General features: G+C 30.3%; 1 protein-coding gene across 1 annotated transcript in view; it reads left to right on the forward strand.

Moving 5' to 3' along the window:
• The window catches only part of LOC127704734 (U1 small nuclear ribonucleoprotein A-like), a 1,100,970-nt gene that overhangs the window by 94,658 nt on the left and 993,335 nt on the right, over nt 1-12,977 (forward strand). The window lies entirely within an intron of this gene.

A 12,977-nucleotide genomic window follows, 5' to 3' on the forward strand; every position in this document is an offset into this window, starting at 1 on the left:
GTTGATCTAATATAGTTTGTTTGACTGATTATATCGCACGGCCTAACGCTATGTTTGGCCGCAATTAAGTGTATGTTGTTGATACATACATTTTCGTAATAATGATATAAAATCATCATATGGTCAACGACTTTGTTTTTGGTGTATATACCAATCTGTTAACTAGTTAGAGGCGTAAAACCTCAAATATCGACGTTGAACGGCCTACAACGGAATTGTGTTACGATTATTGCTAAGTTTTGTAAAATAAAAAAAAATAAATGTTTCAATGTTCACTCAGCCATATCCAGAGTTACTATGAACATCAAAATTATTTATTTTGTAAAAATATTTCCTTTCTCTATTTGAACTGTACACGTATACCTAACAACAAAATTATTTTCATTTACCTGTGTTTAAAGTTATTGCAAATGGCTGATATTTTTGTTCGAGCATATTGTTTTTCTTTAATTGTTTAACATTTCATACCGATATAACATGTTACTTTTATTATTCTTCCCTTAGTTTATTTATTTTGTATTTACATTGTATCATAGGTCAAATTTATTTGTTCAGTGTATGTTCAATGGTGTTAATATGTCCTTTGATTGAGTTAAGCTATTTCAGTTGATATTTTATAGTGTGTCTTTCTACGTTGTGATATTACACTATTGTTTCAGAAAAAGGGTGAAGGTTTGGTACCATTAAAACGTTTAAACCCGCTGCATTTGTTTGCACCTGTCCTTAGTCAGGAATCTGATGTTTAGTAGTTGTCGTTTGTTGATGTGGTTCATAAGTGTTTCTCGTTTCTCGTTTTTTTATATAGATTAGACCGTTGGTTTTCCCGTTTGAATGGTTTTACACTAGTCATTTTTGGGGCCCTTTATAGCTTACTGTTCGGTGTGAGCCAAGGCTCCGTGTTGAAGACCGTACTGTGACCTATAATGGTTTACTTTTATAAATTTTGACTTGGATGGAGAGTTGTCTCATTGGCACTCATACCACATCTTCTTATAACTATTGGTAAAAAAGTATTAATGAAAATACCGAACTCCAAGGTAACCCAAAAACAAAATGGATCATATCAAACGCTCGACTATAGCAACTAACGGAACGAATGGAAAACAACTATCCTATTGAATTCATTTCTTGGTACAGTCATTGTCTGACGAAAATTGTGTGAACAACCCAAATAGACATAATTGGTAAACATTATAATACTTGGGATTCAGCAGCCAAAATGTGAGTGGAATTTTGTCGCTGTGTTTAAGACCCATTGGTGGCCTTCGGCTGTTGTCTGCTCTTTGGTCGGATTGTTGTCTCACTGAAATATTTCCTATTTCCATTCTCAATTTTATCATAGGCATACACAAACATATCATTAAAAAATTCAAACAAACATACAAATAGATCTGACAATTACGCCAAAATACTTGTCAGAATCATCTATATAATAAAACCTTCAGACATTCGCATATCATCAACTATATCAGCTAAAAGATAAACAAAAGAGGCGGCATATTCCTTTAAAATGTGGCTTCTCCATATCTTCTCAATGCTAATGGATTTTAAGATTTATTAAATAATATAAGAGATTGTAAGATAAAATCAGTTACCATTGGTTGCTTTTACAGTTGGAATAGTTACAGTTAGGCTATATCATATAACGTATATCATTGTCTTAATTTTGTGCCGTCTAATACGCCAATATTGCATCGGCCTTTATTGCAGATTTTCATCCATTTTCTTTTTATTTCTTATTTTCTTCTTTTCTTTTTTCTTTTCTTTTCATTGATTGGATTTAAAAAAAATATGGAAGGGTGCTTTTGATATATGTGATAGGTACACGCGAGCAGACATCACTTTCTTTTATTCAATCCTTCACACATAAATGTGCATGCTGCATGTGAGGGGCATCGTCGGTGTTGACATTGTATCTCTTGAACCGTGTATGTCTTGTCTTTCAGAAAATTCCAGTTTCAATGGCCGATCTTTGTAATATGTAAGATGTATTCACAATTCAATCTAAAATAAAGCTCTTTGTATGTGATAAAAAAAGACTTTTGGTGAGCAGTATGCTTACCTCTGTAAGACTTTATTTCGATTTGTATTGCGATGTTGGGTTGTTGTCTAATTTTCGTATGTACAATTTTCATATTCAGTCTGTCAAAAATACGAGAAAAACAATGCACTTAGAGCAGTTAAAACAATAATGATTTTAACTACATCCTCAAAAAAACTTATTCACTCATCGAGCAAAAAGAGAAAGCTAATGAAATAGTGATATTTCGATACTATTTTCAATAAGGGACAATTCATGGTTCCAGAACGATATCATTTGTATAAATCTAACACTGATTTCATTTTTGCTGTTTAAAGATTTTGTCTATCTGTTTGTTTTAGCTTATCGACAAAACCGCTGCAATTGGTACAAGAAACCATTATTTAAGGGCAATAACTCCTAAGAAAGTCTTATATTGGATAATTGTAAAGTAGGACATGTTATTCCTAAAGCCGATTCTAGAAGTAAAAAAAAATAAATTATTTTGATAAAACCTTAAGGCGACAACCATATTTCCAAATGGTGAACAAACGATATGACGTCACTGGATAGTTTTTTTTTACGTGAAAATATGCGCCAAAAAGAGAAGATTTATTTTCGCTAATGCGGATGGTCAAAAACAGTTAATTTGTCTACGCACAGTCCGTATATTTATTTCAATGAAGCAACATAAACGGTTGATATCAAATTCAGTGTTGATAGCAATAATGCTAGAGATGGGAATTGTGAATCAACAAGTTAACGAACTAGTTTTACGTAACCACCGACAAGGTTATAATCTTAAATGCTCCAGGACAGAAACTTTTTAAGAAGTTGTATTATATGATTTTAAATATTTTTGTCTTATTTGATGAATGTAATGATTATGCACTTTCATGTAACTTTAATTTGCTTGCATATAATTACGGTATAACATGTACTTCAAAAGGAGCGTGAGAGGGTTCTTTGACAGATACGCGTTAAATGCTATGCATGCATCACTGGCGAAACTTAATCAAAATAACACAATCAGGCAGAGGACATAATTACTAAAATTACAAATAAGATTACTTTTATGCTATCTATAGATCTACGACTATGAAAACATGTCGCTAGTGACTGGAGACACAATATCGTTCGACCAATTTGTGATGGTGACCGTAAAATGTATGCTGTTAAGATTTGTTATTATGTTTGAACTGTTTGTGTGTAAGAAACACAAACACAAACCCGTAATTATTTTATTTCAGTATAATTTGAAGTCCTTTTTACTTGAACTCTAAGTTATAGATATCATTTGTTTAGAATTTATTAATTTGTTTACTTGGCTTACTCACTTTCAATGCGACAGTCTTATAGAGCACCCTTTATATGTTTTGCATGTATGTAAGAAGTCCTGATATTGCGGTCATAAAAATTTCAAGCACGATAATCGTACTCAGACTCAGAAATCAACAGATCAAAATACTGGAGTTAGTGTTTCGAGCACACATTGTGTACTGAGTAAAGTTTTATGACCGAGGGCCCAGATGTCAATCATTGACTCAATCGACAAATTTTCGACAAAATATTCTACGCTGAAACAATTTCTATGAAAATTATGTGTCTTTTAAAAAAAATAATGGTTCATGTATCATAAAGTAAAATAACAACAATACGGAACTCCAGGGAAAATTCAATACGAAAAGTCCTTCAACAAATGGCAAATCAAAATTTCAAACACATCAAACAAATTGTTAACAACTCACATATTCCTGACTGGGTACAGGCATTTCCTTATTTAGATAATGGTGGATTAAACCTGGTTTTATAGTTAGCTAAACCTCTAACTTATAGGACATGCTACGAGTATGAACAAAATTTGAACTAACATACTCTCTATTATTCAGTCATCCTATTGTGCAGCTCTTCGAACAATCCGCAACCATGATTATTTATGCTATTTAATTCTTTGAAGATAAATTGATTTCAAATATATGGGAAAAGTTTAAATTATTCTGCTTGAAATTACACCCCCCCCCCTTTTTTATCATAAAAATGACAATTTATGATTGCTAATGAGGCTACTCTCCACCAGAAACAAAAACTAGAACTTTAGCAACTATAGGTCACTAGCTTTCTTTAAGGTAAATGTGAATTTTAGGAATTTTGCTGATTTTTTTTTTATGAAATATTAAAAACATATCAAGATCAGATATGTCGTTTCATTAAATCGAAATGACAATGAATTTGTAAGAAATTATTAATGCCTAATAACTTTGGGGGATACATGTCTCATTGGCAATCATACCATATAAATGTCTCATTTGCAATCGTATCATCTCCTTATTTTCATGTTAATAAACGATTTAAAACCAATGCTTAAATGGTAATTCAAATTGCTTAAAACTAACCTCTTCATGATGTTACACGAACAGCAAACAGGCAAATAGGCAAATAAATAAGCTAAACGAGATTTAAAAATAAAACTCTCGAATCCAAGGCAAAATTTTAAAAAAAAATACAATATACAAAATGCAATCAGTTGATAATGTCACAGAAGGCAGATTTTATTAATTGAATTTAAGGAGAACTGTCAAGTTTTTGGTGGGAAGCTTGCTGAAATAGAAACGTACAAAGAGAATGAGTTCTTCAACAAAAAAGTAGGAATGAGAGACACAGGAAGTATATATGAGACTTTTAGTATCCTATAACATGTATAACAAAACTTCAGTTTTCTTCAAACATGGAAACACAAACCATGTAGTATTCTATAATTAATACATGTAGAAGTTTATTCTACTGGGCTGTTATGAAACTTTATTTGGATGTTGGCCTTTAGAAGTTCTGTATTTAAAGGGCAGCAAAAAGGAGTAGGCCCAGTAAGAGCCCTTTTTGGCCCCAAAATATAGCAGTTTTACAAAATTGTTAAATTGTACATTTTTAGCTATTTATTGGAAAGAAGAATACTTCTGTTACATAAATATAGGCTGTTTTTGACAATACAATGCACATGTATCGGGTACTAGCATCATTAAGTCATGCTAACTACTGAAATCTTTGAAATTTTAGCATTTAGGTTAATTTTTAGACGGTTTCCGTCTAAAATGGAAGTGGCCGCATTTGTGTTCATTCTTAATATTTAAATGTAAGTTGTATTTGATGATAATACATAACATATATAAAGGTTCAGAATGAACACGGATGCGGCCACTTTCATTTTTGACAAAAACCATCTGAAAAGTGACATATTATGGCATATTTGATAAATTTTTCATATTTAAGCTTGAAATTGAGCGTCTTTAATGACTAAATCAGTTCAAATCTTTCACATAAACTAATTGAATCGACTGAAGTAGACACTTAAGTGTTTTAAAAGTGTCCAAAATTTTTCATCAGATGAACCTGAATTTTGAGGCCAAAATCGGCCCTTACCGGACCTACTCCTTTGATTACGAATACTGTTTTCTTACCTTATTGACAACTTTTTTTAAGATTAAGTTCAATGTATATATTCGCTGTTTGACTTTTTGTAGGCTTGTAATGAACTATTTATAGTAATAGAATGTTGTTGGTTCCATATTTATTTATCAGAACATGTGATATCCGCTTTAACAAAAGTAGCTTTAATATCGATAAAGACCTTTTGCATTAAAAATTGTACTTGTAAAATGAATAAATGATACAAATTTCAGTGAACTCGACACGTTTTTATGGACAAAAAAATCAAATACGGTCAGGACAAAACGCTTAAGGAGCCAATTTTGTTTTTAGTTGAACTCGGTATTATTTTTTTTTTTTTCCCCAAAATTGAAAATTCATGTCGATACTGATATTGAGATTTTGAATTTGGCAAACGTGCATCGACTCAATTAAAACTTACATCTTATGAAAGAAATGTATCATGTGTATAGTATAAAGTATTCGATGTTTCCATTGTTATAATTGCTGACAAATTCAACTGTCAATAATAACTGTCAGTAAAAGAAAACCTTTACAAGCGTTGTTTTTTCTAGGATGTTTGTGATTCAAAGAGAGCAATCATTTTTATTAAAAATCTAGAAATGTGTTTTTCAACATAAACTTTTTTTTTTTTTTTTTTTTTTTTTTTTAGATATGTGTATAACATGTATAAAATAACATGTATAAAAGATATGATGTTATTGCCAATGAAACAAATTTCAACTACAGTTAATAGTACATGGATATATTATAAGGATCTGATAAATCTGAAGTTCTAATTTTATCTAAAATCTCTGTAAAATTAATTATGTATCAGGAAATGTATATGCTGTTTGAATACGACAACGTGTATGTATAATTTGACTGTTATCATCAAGCAAATCTACGCCTTTACAATAATTTGGTTTTTTTTTAAACCAATAGTTGTTTTCATCATCATGCGATCTTTTGTTAAACACATGTAATCACTCTATCAATTCCAATGTTAGTATTGTCAATTTAAAATCACTTTAAATAATGAATATTCAGTTTGGAGTTTTGTAAATAGTTAATTAATTCACACTTGGTAAACATCATTTGATTGCAATGCATTTAGGTTAGCGTGATCAGAGGTTTAAATTTTAGAAAAGTTAAAATACTAATCTTTTTAGTTTTATTATTGTCATTTCAAATTAATAAAAGTGTTTAAAGATAGAAAAAAAATATTTGAGTCCAGATAAATATAATAGATTAACGAAGTATCGAGGTACTCGAGGTACAATTGAAGTAAATGAATATATTTTGAATACTATAAGTGCAAACAAAAAGTGTCATCAGTTTAAACGAAGGGAATATATCGGACATTGCATATTGCGTTTTATTGCAGTATATCATAACTCTAATGTGCATATCGACATTTAACTGTAATTATTATAAGGATTTGTCAATTTATTGTATAATTCGTTTATTAGTGAGCAAGTCTAGAAAAAAAAAACATCTATTTATAAGAAATTATGATTACCCAGGATGCAACAATAAGTTTTATTGTTTTCTTAATACCAATATTAGTGAGCATAACGGCCAATAAATTTACTGTAGAGTACAATCAGAAAATTTATGAAAACATGAATAAGATCGACGTTTACTCAGAAAGTATAGTGCATTGTGCTAAGTTATGCTCTTATCAAGACAAATGTTGTGTAGCGAGTTTTAAAAACTAATATCAAGTTGTCGGATAGATACGTCTGAAAATTGTCCTATTTCGACTTATACAGATACTGGATGGGATGTCATGCACAGAAAGCTTTATGGTAAATTTATTATGTCATTGATATATTATAAAATCAGCTGTCTTAACAAGAGATATTGAAAAACGTTTTTATTTCGAATTGACATCAAATCATTCCAAACAAAATTCTTATTTCAAGATTTTATTTAAAATACGAAGAAAAAAATATATATATAAGTAACATGAAGTAACATATAAGACTAAGAAATCACCAACGGGAGGATTAACATGTCTGTTAAATGTCTACTCAATTTAATGCTATAATTTTGGCACATTTCTTTGTTTTGTAAAAGTGTGCACTCACTCCAATTATATATATATATAAGCTGTATATTGATAACGGAGGCTCTCAAAATATATCCTAACATCTGCAAAAGTTGGCATTTAAAACAGATGAATAAATACGCAGATTTATGTTCGTAATACTAAGAATTTATAATCCCAGAAGTAGAAGTAGATGTGATCTTAGCTGTTTTCGGCCAAACCTTTCGGAATGTTGGGCCTTCAATGCTCTCCAAACTGGTACTTTATTTTGCCCTTTTAACTTTTTTGATTGTCACTGATGAATCTTTTGTAGACAAAACGCGCCTCTTGTGTACAACATTTTAATCCTGGTATCTATAATGAGTTTAGTTTGAGCGTGTATAAGTTTAAAAGGCACGTATTTTTCCAATGTAAAATTGCTTTGCCAAAACAATTTGGCCATTTACTTGTTTTTGAAACAACATGAACAACAAATGCGAGTCGAATAAATAGTCATCAATTTTTTGATATTAACATAGCATTTTTACGAGTCATTTGTTATCTTGCTTTTCTTTAACAAGCACATCCTCAAAATGTCTACGGGACATTAAATATACAGTTTAATTTCCGTGCAAAAAAAGTATGACGGTGCAAATCAGGACAGTTTAAAAAAAACGAATTAAAATTAATACAAAAATAATCAATTATAACAGTTAACTATAACCTGAAAACACAAGATACATGTACGCAAAACAAATAAACAAAATGGAAATAATTCAGAGTCCAAGAGAGAGAGGAGTATGCTAATTATATTTCAAATTACACATGTTTCATATATTAAGCTATTTACAAAGGGATTAGAAAGAAACCATCTCAATAGCGTATTGCTTGAATATAAAACAAAATCATGTTTAATAGGCAAAAGTATTGTGAGCACTTTCGCAAGAGATCTTGTAACTTATTGTCAAATTCGGAGATGAGCTTAAAAGAATTAAAGAGCCTTCAGACATTGACTACAACCGTTGCATAAACTCCGCGATGAGTTATGTGACACCGATATAGTGTAACTGTAAGTTTACATGTTTGCAGTAAACGACCCTGTTATAATACGGAAACAAGTTAAGAGCCAACTGCGCTATGTACATACAGTTTCGTTAGCCTACATGATCCATGGATGCCAAACATGCAAATGTTGTGTATAACAATTATTTTGAATGACACGATTATTTTTCAGAAACCAAATAACGTGAATGTGAGCAACTATGGATCATCGTACGGTATTTAAAACAGCGCAAAATACCATACCATACCTTACCGTGTAGTATAGTTATAAAGCCTCAGCAAGGCTTAATGTGAACAAAAGCAAACTAAAAAAAAAATCGACGGACGGTTCTGCGCAAAACAAAATAACAAAAGCAAATATGGCAGAGAGTAACAAAATACAAACAGGATTTTTATAACAGTCTGCAGACATTTCATAGGCTATGGACGTTATAGACACATAAAGAGAAACCGTCTGTGTTAACTATGTTTGCAGATCCCCAAACACTCTTCCTTATCCAGGACGGTAGAATAACAGCACGCAAGATAAACAAACTGTAAAAATCAATTAGAAAGAATTCATCAGATTGGCAGGAAACACAAAACAAAACCCACCAAAACAAACTTAAGACATAAAACACTGATCTAAGAAGTTACTCAAAGCTAGTTAGATGTCTATTAAAACTAACAAATGATTCATATTGCCAGACTTATATTTCCAATTTTGATTCAATTCAATATACATTTCTTTAGAACTGAGCCACTATGATTTAAGAATATATTGTATAAGATTGTAGACCTATGCACTCGCATTCTAGATTAGATAATCAATGTGATTCTCCATATACATTATTTTCTCTTTAATCTTTATACTATTAGGGACCCAACTGCCGACGAATTTCGATTCAGATATATAGCTAAACAAGTATTTTTTGTAAAAAAAAAACAACCCGAAATTGTTAATCGAGGGAACCGTTTAACTAGGGAAAGCAGAAGGTAATTATTTGTATTTCATATAGTGCAGTGAATATTTATTCACGTTTCCGCTATTTATACAAGTTTGTGTTTGAATATATAACCTATTGAAATAGATGGAAACACGTCTATTAAATACGAGGACTTGCGGTCCCGATTATATTTCCTTGATAGAGGATAGCTGCTTAAAAGGGTTCAAAGTGGTTAAGTTTAAGACTATCATTTCAAGGTTTAACGGACGCTATACATAGCTGGTTGACCGCTATGAAATATTAACAATTATTGTTACCATCATTCAGTATTCTTTACCTTGATAGTAAAATCACCAAATGATACTTTTCACCCCATTTGTACTTGACGGTTGCCTCTTGTGGTCGGGAATTTGTTACTTTTTCAGAGAGTTTAAGATTAACCCTAGTTTTCGTAGGTTTCGTCCTACTTTGTATTTGGTTTTGTAAGAAGTATCGTATGGACTTGTTTGTCTTTTCGTTATATTTCTATTTTTTTTGTTTTTTTTTTTTTTTGTTTATGGGTTTCGAATGTCCTTTTAAAGTTTGCCACCTTTTTTCATATCACAAAAACAAATGGATTACCCATATAAAATAACAACCCCATTTTTGTTCATAGTAATACAACAACATAAATTTAAAATGAATGTTTTGTAACGATTTCATTCAAAACATTAAAACATAGTAAGCAAAATTGATCATGTACTAACATAAATTATTACAGTCCCTCCATCGTGTACTGACTGTTATAGTTATGCCACGTCAACGTAAAAAGTTATGGAAGACACTGTTGATTGGAAAACGGCTCGGGTATGATATATGTATAGTTGTGGGATATAATTTTGTCATACTTTTTAATCGCAAGTAAAAATATTCTTTATCTACACTGTTATAATTTAATTTTTCGATGTAACAAGTCTTCAGATTGGCTGAAAGATTTTTGTCTATCAGCTCAAAGATTCATGATTTACTACTTAAAAATGGAATTTAGAATTAAATTATAAGGTATGACTGTAATATTTTTTCTGTCTATTCGAAATAACCTCAAAAATGTAGTGCACACTTTTAAATAACACGCTTCTCGGGTTATTCAGTGTACACCACATTTTTTATGTTATTTCTTCGTAGACAGAAAATATATTACTGTAATTCCTTAAATATGGGAGGTATAAATCTAAAACGTATGTACAATTTAGGAAAAAAAACAAAAGGTATATGCAAGAGCTTTAGAAGAAGATGCAAGGTATAAGGAGGTATCTGATGACTTTCACCTAAACAACATAAATAATAGAAACGACATCTACAGATTAACATAGAGTCCTGAACAATAGAAAGTCGGCTTTACAATACACAAAGCTTTACACGTTGTGAATGATAATATAGAAGCATTACAAAATATGCCGTCTGTATAGAATTCGCAAATTAAAGCGTCACACGAAAATTCCTGATTTGAGATCGATACGTTAATACAGAGCATACTCATACTAAGTTTGATTTATATCTCTACCCTACCAGTTGTATATACTCTTAGGCATTTAGCACATCTATGAAAAGTACATACAAATAAAGTCATTGAAGGAAGGGCGCTCAAACAAAACTGTGTATATATATATCCTTTACTCCAGGGATCCGTTTATTCATTTGAAAGCGACAAAATGATAATTTTTTTGTTTTAATTCTGTGTTTAATTCTATTGTTGACAACGAGTATATGATGAAAAGGGAACAAATCAATAAATAACAATCTGAAAAATACAAATACATGTACGTATATTTAACGTTTTCAATGTTTTGTGTCTGTTCAAACTCAGGAGCCTGTTGACGTAGTCACAAAAATGTGTTATGTGCTAAAGCAGGTTGTTAATTGTCTTTTTAAATGATTCACGTTTGTCACCATGGGCCTTTATATTATAATTGTTCTCAAAACGATTCTTCATCAGCAATATATCGGATTTTCAAATCATTTCATCTGCTAGTAGCAAGGTTGGTAAAACAAAATCATCAGGAAAACAAAAAAAAAACAAAAATACTAATACCTCTTAAAGCGAAATTTGCATCATGATTTCCTGAAGGATTAACAGTTCCTGCACAACTTTTGGCACCCTTTGTCTTAATTGATTTTTTTTTATTTTTATTTTTTTAGTTTATCATACTTTATTGATAGTTTTGACATTTGTTAGTGGATACATCAAATACCGGTACCTTATCCCGGCCTCGTTAGCCGTTAGTGGTATATAATCAATTTGGTTAGTACTTGTTAGTTTATTTTTTCTGTTATATATACATTTATGAATTATAATATATCCAACTAATACATTATCAATATAGAATGATCCATATATTTGAATAGAATAGAAAAATAAAAGAATAAATAAATAAAAATCACAGAAATTTGGAATTTTGGAAAAAGCAAAAACAAAACAAACAAAAAACAAAAAGATATATCTTACAGCATTCATAATACAGCTTGCAAAGGATTTTTCTTCTGTTATTTTCGTACAGGCAATAACTAAGAGGAACATAAATGTAGTCATAAACATAGACAAAACATCAAGCATACATATAAACCAACATATAACAGTATTAAATCATAACATAGATGGTGATGTGGATAAGGTAAAGAAATGTAAGTGAAAGTAATTCCGGTACACAATGTACCTATTTTTTGTATAATATAACATTGTTCGTCTAATATTGGAAGCCAGGGGTCCCAGCAGATATTGGCCATATGAACAGGGTTTCTTTTAAAAAATATATTTTTTTTTTGTGCAAGAGATTCTTTGAGGTAAGTTTTAAGTCCTGTAAAATTTACCGTATTTTCACAGAGTTTTGTTCAATAAATATAGAATTTTGTAAGGAGTATTATTAAGTTTTTTATCATATTATTTCCTTTGTTACTTAAATTTCCAAATGAAATAATATCTATATTAAATGGAATTAATATTTGTGTTTGGTTATAAATCCAATCACCAAGTTTAATCCATAAATCTGAAATTTTATAGCATGTCCAAAATATGTGCCCAATATCTTCAATAGCTTCATTACAGAAAGTAAATTTATCTGTTTTATCTTAATTTTAAATAAAACTTTATTTGTGCCTTTGATTCTGTGTACTATTCTGTATTGGAAGCAATGAAGTTTAGAGCTTTTTGTGGTGTAGAAAGACATATTATGCACTTTTTTCCAAATAAATTTTTTGTTTAATCTTAGAGACCATTTTTCTTCACAGCTAGGACTTCTACTTTTTGTTTCTAATAAAACATTATACATATCTTTTGACCCTTTATTTGATAAAATAAATGTTCTTATGTTATTTGGAAGAATTGGTCCATGAATTTTATAAAGACTGTATATAGAGATATTATGTTTAAGAGAATTTTGATATGATTTTATTGTGATATAACCCCATTATAAACTAGAAAGTTAGATTTAATTTCATAAATATTTTTGCATTGCTCAAAAGACATTAATTTACCCTTATT

The sequence above is a fragment of the Mytilus californianus genome, unplaced genomic scaffold, assembly GCF_021869535.1.
Source record: "Mytilus californianus isolate M0D057914Y unplaced genomic scaffold, xbMytCali1.0.p SCAF_6, whole genome shotgun sequence".
NCBI lineage: Eukaryota > Metazoa > Mollusca > Bivalvia > Mytilida > Mytilidae > Mytilus > Mytilus californianus.